The 6679-nt window shown below is 70.7% G+C and overlaps 2 non-coding genes across 2 annotated transcripts; both read left to right on the forward strand.

The window, feature by feature from the left end:
* Positions 1 to 1467: 1467 nt before the first annotated feature.
* Positions 1468 to 1586, forward strand: LOC139043781 (5S ribosomal RNA). The gene has a single exon (XR_011500847.1). It is a non-coding gene; the product is annotated as a 5S ribosomal RNA (ribosomal RNA).
* A 4129-nt stretch (positions 1587 to 5715) lies between these two features.
* LOC139043782 (5S ribosomal RNA) lies at positions 5716 to 5834 on the forward strand. Its single transcript, XR_011500848.1, has one exon. It is a non-coding gene; the product is annotated as a 5S ribosomal RNA (ribosomal RNA).
* The last annotated feature ends 845 nt before the right edge of the window (positions 5835 to 6679 follow it).

Below are 6679 nucleotides of genomic sequence, written 5' to 3' on the forward strand. Positions count from 1 at the left end.
CTTCGTCGGTGACCTAGCGGGCGGGAGATCCCGGGCAACGTCCCCAGCGGCACTTGAGCAGAACGGGGACGCTGCGGTCGGTCGTCGGGGAGGGGCTTCTACATGTCTGGTAGATGGAGCTGCTTTCTCGTGCCAAGTTCTCTGGGCCCTGACTTTTCTGCCTGCTCCTTCTATCAACTCAGTAAGGTCGGGGGTGCCCGGCAGAAAGAGGAAAAGAGCCAGAGCGAAGAAGCGGAGAGAAAGGAACACACAAACCCGGACGCACACACACACACAGGCACACAGACACACAGGCGCGCGCGCGCGCGCGCACACACACACACACACACACACACACACACGCCTACACACCCACTCGCACAACCCGCACAAGCACACGCACACGCAAGCGCAGACAGAGCGCGCCAGCGAGCTCCGGTGCCTGCCTGTGGTTCCTGGGCGATGGCGGGGCAGCGATGCCGGGAGCCCGGGACTCCTGAGAGCCTGTCTGCGCGGCCTAGGGCCCCAGGGGTGATCGCCAGCCCCGGGGCCCCTGCCTCCTGGCCCGGGCCCAGCTCCAGCACCACCGCCCTCCTGGGGGGGAAGCGAGCTCTTGGGCAGAGCCTCTCTGGGTCAGGGTGGGTGTCTGTCTAGGTCCGTGTCTTGGATCCTCTCCGTGTCGCCGTTTCTCTGTTTCTCCGTGTCTCTGTCTCTGTCTCTGTCTCTGGGTCTCTGGGCTGGCGCCAGCAGGAGCTGTCCAGGGTCCCCGCGAGGGGCGGGTTGGGGGCGGGGTGCCGGTCTCCTGGGCGGCGCTGGCGGGGGGGAAGTGTGGCCGCCCCGCCTCCCCGCTCCCTCAGGGGCAGCGCGGCGGGCTTCCGCTGACGCCCTCTGGTCGCGCCGGTGGCTCCGCCTGGGTTTGGGCAAGTCGGGGCCCGGCCGGCGCCGCAGAGGTCAGGGCTCCCGCTGGGAGGCCCCTCGGGCCGGAGGGGACTCAGAGGAGCACGGGCCCGGCGGCCCGACGCCCCGACGCCTCGGGCCAAGTGCCCCGCGCCACCCCCCTCCCAGCAGCCGCATCTCCTGCGACCCATCGCCGGATCCGAGCGGCCAGGGCGGCCTGGAGTGTTCCCGGGCCGCGAGGGGAGAGCGCCCAGCCAGGCGCCCCGCCCCCATCCCCGCCCCCACCGCCGCCCCCACCACCCCTCGTTTCCCACCGCCGCCCGCCCCGCCCCGCCTCCTCGCACCCCGGGCTGCTCCAGGCCTCCGCGCCCTGGGAGGGCAGCAGGGCGGGGCAGCGCAGGGTTTGGCTGGCCCGCTGGCCGCGCCCGAGGCGGCCGCGGCGGGAGGCAGCAGCGGGAGGAAGGCGGCAGGCCGGGCGCGGGCGCAGGGGGCGCCGGCGGCGGGTGCGCGTCACAGAGGCCTGGGCGCGCGCGAGCCGCGGGCCGGGCGACGCGGCGCGGCTTCTTAGGGGCGCCGGCGGCAGGCGCCAGCGTCTACGGCCATACCACCCTGAACGCGCCCGATCTCGTCTGATCTCGGAAGCTAAGCAGGGTCGGGCCTGGTTAGTACTTGGATGGGAGACCGCCTGGGAATACCGGGTGCTGTAGGCTTTTGCCTCCCTCGCCTTTTGCCGCCGGCCGGGCGCGGCTCCCTCCGCGCTCCTGCCGCCCCTCCTCCGTCCTGCGGCCTCCGGCCTCCGTCCTCCGCGGACGCCCCCCACCCCTCCAGCCAGCCCGACCCCCCCCACCCTCCCCCTCCCCTCCCGCCCCCCTCCGCACCGCGGGCCCGCCGGCGCCGCCCATGGGCAGGGCCCAACCCCTCCCCGCCACAGCCCAACCCTTCCAGCTCGCGGCCCCACCCGAACCCAGGGCCAATCGGGGCCAGCCCGGCGGGACCGGGACCGGGACCGGGACCGGGACCCCGACGCCGCACACGCCGCCGGCCGGCTCCCTCTGGCCTCGGCCTCTTCCCACCCGCTCGGCTCCCGCTCCGGTGACACCCCAGCCCTTCCCTCGGCGCCCCGCCCCCGCCGCCCCAGCCGCCGGGTAGAGTCGTCCTGTCAGGTGGAACGGATTCCACGGCGGTGCCGGGAGGCCCAAACGGGTCCCAAAGCGACCAGCCCCGCCCACCGAGGAAAGGCACCTGGTCAGGCTTTTCCAGACACCGCCCGCTTCTCCAAGGACAGGGCGGACTGGGTTAGAGAGGAGCGTCTCGGGCACCTCACCCAAGACGGGATGGCTTCTGCCTTTGCTGGCGTCTCTGCCGCTGCAGGTCATCTTCTAAAACCTGGTACCCGCTTGCTTGTCCTTGAGAGGCTCATTCACAATCAACACTCCTTTCCCGACCTAAGTTTGTCCCTGTCAGTTTGTCTCGCTTTTCCTTCCAGAAGCCCCCTTCCCGGGGTGGGGGGGAGGGGGGGAGGTGGTGGTGGTGGGGGGGGGTAGGGGGGTGGGTGGGTCTGAGTTTCAAGCTCCACCTGACTAGGATCCCATTCTGCTTTCGCCTTCGGGCGGTCCTGCCTCGCTTGGAAACGCTGCTACGTTGCTCCTGGTGGATGAGCTTGCGTTCGTTTTGAGTTTGAGAACGCTGGATGCAAAGACGAGGAGTCTTGATGGCTGAGGCTTTTGGTGTCCCCTCACTCGGGGGCCTCCCTCTCTTCCCGCCTCCCCCCGCCTCCCCACCCACCCCCTCACACCCGACCCCTACCACCCCAGGGCCCCGGCCGGGCCCCGCCCCTCCAGGCCGCATCTGTCAGAGGGAGTTGAAAAGCCTCCTGACAGGACACGTCCTCCCTCAGCAGCCAGCCCTTCCTGGCTCCCTGGCTTCAGCTTTCCGTTCGCGTGGCTCGGGCAGCCTTTCGCATCTTCTTTGCACCTGCCTGTGTTTGCAACAGAGGACCGTGGCCAAGGGATCCAGGAAACCGGGAGGAGAGCTGGCTTCCGGGGAGGCGAATGGGAAGGACAGGGAGGCAGAGAGGGAGCCTTGCCTCAGAGAACGGACTTTGAACCCCCGAAGGGAAAAGTCCTCCAGATAAATCACGTCTTCCCCACCGAATCCAAGAGCCATACTCGCTCGCTGTGGAAAAATGGGGACATCCCGGTCAAAGCAGGACGAGAGAGGACCCAAAGCTCCCTCCTCTCCCCGTTCAGCCATCGTCGTCCTGGGAGGGAGTCTCTTCGCGGTTCGCTTCTCCTGCCGGCCCCGTTTCCCCTCCTGCCAACCCAGCGCCTCTATCGCCTGCTCCTCGCTTCCTCGGGCTGCGGGCTGCGGGCTGCGGGATGGGGGGGGGGGGGCGGTGCGCGTCGCTCCCTGCCAGCTCGTGCCCGGGGTGGTTCTGACGGGTCCCCGGATCTGATCTCCGAGGAGCACCTTCTGCGGGGAGAAGCGGGACTGCGTCCCTGTCAGTTTCCCGGAGCGCGGGACCGGAGCCTTGCCCCGAAACGCAGGCTCGGGAGACTGAAGTCCTGAGCTGAAACCCAAGGGGCGCCGTCTCCCGCGAGTGACGTGCCCTCCCTGAGCTGCGCTTTCCTCCTCTGGTGCGAGGGGGTCCTGGCGTTCGTGCCTCCTTGCGGGGGCGAGTGCTGGTGAGAACGCAAGCGGGAAACACGGAGCAGACCGCTCAGCACGGAGCGCGGCCTCGGTGGGGGCCCGGGCCTCGGCCGCCGTCCTTCCCCACGAGCCTACTTCTTGCCGCCGAGGCTCATCCAGCACCCAGGGATCGATCGCCTGGCTGCTTCCGGCCAGACACTCTCCTAGGTGCTGGCCACCCAGCAGCCGAGAACGCGGGTGCCAATCTCGGCCTCCGGGGCGTTCGCCTCCTCGCCTCTGGGGCCGCAAGACCAGCGGTGTGCCTACGCATGCCGGCCAGAGGTGGCAGAACCTGACGAGGACACGTGCCGTGGAAAATGGAGAGCTTGGCGCCCCGGAGGGCCTCGTCGGACGTCTGTGGATGGCCGTCGCTCTCTTTGCCGAAGCCCGCCCCCTGCCCATCTTCTCTCCGTCCCAGGGTCCCCTTTCCAGTGGGACGCAAGAAGGCCCACAGGGCCCAAACGCTGGAGACGGGCAGCGCACACAGCGCGCCCTGGGTCCCGGGGGGTGCGGCGGGAAAGCCTTGCGGCACAGAACCCTGAAGCCCAGAGGTCTCGAGACAGGGAGAGCCGGGACGTCGGCAGGCACCGACGGGCCTTCGGACGCGACTCTTCCTCCCCGTCATCACACCGTGCTGCTCCTCCCTCCGTCCTGGGCGCGAGCGCGCTCTTGGGAAGACGGAGGCGCCTTCGTCGGTGACCTAGCGGGCGGGAGATCCCGGGCAACGTCCCCAGCGGCACTTGAGCAGAACGGGGACGCTGCGGTCGGTCGTCGGGGAGGGGCTTCTACATGTCTGGTAGATGGAGCTGCTTTCTCGTGCCAAGTTCTCTGGGCCCTGACTTTTCTGCCTGCTCCTTCTATCAACTCAGTAAGGTCGGGGGTGCCCGGCAGAAAGAGGAAAAGAGCCAGAGCGAAGAAGCGGAGAGAAAGGAACACACAAACCCGGACGCACACACACACACAGGCACACAGACACACAGGCGCGCGCGCGCGCACGCGCACACACACACACACACACACACACACGCCTACACACCCACTCGCACAACCCGCACAAGCACACGCACACGCAAGCGCAGACAGAGCGCGCCAGCGAGCTCCGGTGCCTGCCTGTGGTTCCTGGGCGATGGCGGGGCAGCGATGCCGGGAGCCCGGGACTCCTGAGAGCCTGTCTGCGCGGCCTAGGGCCCCAGGGGTGATCGCCAGCCCCGGGGCCCCTGCCTCCTGGCCCGGGCCCAGCTCCAGCACCACCGCCCTCCTGGGGGGGAAGCGAGCTCTTGGGCAGAGCCTCTCTGGGTCAGGGTGGGTGTCTGTCTAGGTCCGTGTCTTGGATCCTCTCCGTGTCGCCGTTTCTCTGTTTCTCCGTGTCTCTGTCTCTGTCTCTGTCTCTGGGTCTCTGGGCTGGCGCCAGCAGGAGCTGTCCAGGGTCCCCGCGAGGGGCGGGTTGGGGGCGGGGTGCCGGTCTCCTGGGCGGCGCTGGCGGGGGGAAGTGTGGCCGCCCCGCCTCCCCGCTCCCTCAGGGGCAGCGCGGCGGGCTTCCGCTGACGCCCTCTGGTCGCGCCGGTGGCTCCGCCTGGGTTTGGGCAAGTCGGGGCCCGGCCGGCGCCGCAGAGGTCAGGGCTCCCGCTGGGAGGCCCCTCGGGCCGGAGGGGACTCAGAGGAGCACGGGCCCGGCGGCCCGACGCCCCGACGCCTCGGGCCAAGTGCCCCGCGCCACCCCCCTCCCAGCAGCCGCATCTCCTGCGACCCATCGCCGGATCCGAGCGGCCAGGGCGGCCTGGAGTGTTCCCGGGCCGCGAGGGGAGAGCGCCCAGCCAGGCGCCCCGCCCCCATCCCCGCCCCCACCGCCGCCCCCACCACCCCTCGTTTCCCACCGCCGCCCGCCCCGCCCCGCCTCCTCGCACCCCGGGCTGCTCCAGGCCTCCGCGCCCTGGGAGGGCAGCAGGGCGGGGCAGCGCAGGGTTTGGCTGGCCCGCTGGCCGCGCCCGAGGCGGCCGCGGCGGGAGGCAGCAGCGGGAGGAAGGCGGCAGGCCGGGCGCGGGCGCAGGGGGCGCCGGCGGCGGGTGCGCGTCACAGAGGCCTGGGCGCGCGCGAGCCGCGGGCCGGGCGACGCGGCGCGGCTTCTTAGGGGCGCCGGCGGCAGGCGCCAGCGTCTACGGCCATACCACCCTGAACGCGCCCGATCTCGTCTGATCTCGGAAGCTAAGCAGGGTCGGGCCTGGTTAGTACTTGGATGGGAGACCGCCTGGGAATACCGGGTGCTGTAGGCTTTTGCCTCCCTCGCCTTTTGCCGCCGGCCGGGCGCGGCTCCCTCCGCGCTCCTGCCGCCCCTCCTCCGTCCTGCGGCCTCCGGCCTCCGTCCTCCGCGGACGCCCCCCACCCCTCCAGCCAGCCCGACGCCCCCCACCCTCCCCCTCCCCTCCCGCCCCCCTCCGCACCGCGGGCCCGCCGGCGCCGCCCATGGGCAGGGCCCAACCCCTCCCCGCCACAGCCCAACCCTTCCAGCTCGCGGCCCCACCCGAACCCAGGGCCAATCGGGGCCAGCCCGGCGGGACCGGGACCGGGACCGGGACCGGGACCGGGACCGGGACCGGGACCCCGACGCCGCACACGCCGCCGGCCGGCTCCCTCTGGCCTCGGCCTCTTCCCACCCGCTCGGCTCCCGCTCCGGTGACACCCCAGCCCTTCCCTCGGCGCCCCGCCCCCGCCGCCCCAGCCGCCGGGTAGAGTCGTCCTGTCAGGTGGAACGGATTCCACGGCGGTGCCGGGAGGCCCAAACGGGTCCCAAAGCGACCAGCCCCGCCCACCGAGGAAAGGCACCTGGTCAGGCTTTTCCAGACACCGCCCGCTTCTCCAAGGACAGGGCGGACTGGGTTAGAGAGGAGCGTCTCGGGCACCTCACCCAAGACGGGATGGCTTCTGCCTTTGCTGGCGTCTCTGCCGCTGCAGGTCATCTTCTAAAACCTGGTACCCGCTTGCTTGTCCTTGAGAGGCTCATTCACAATCAACACTCCTTTCCCGACCTAAGTTTGTCCCTGTCAGTTTGTCTCGCTTTTCCTTCCAGAAGCCCCCTTCCCGGGGTGGGGGGGAGGGGGGGAGGTGGTGGTGGTGGGGG

This window comes from Equus asinus, unplaced genomic scaffold (assembly GCF_041296235.1).
Source record: "Equus asinus isolate D_3611 breed Donkey unplaced genomic scaffold, EquAss-T2T_v2 contig_36, whole genome shotgun sequence".
Lineage (NCBI taxonomy): Eukaryota > Metazoa > Chordata > Mammalia > Perissodactyla > Equidae > Equus > Equus asinus.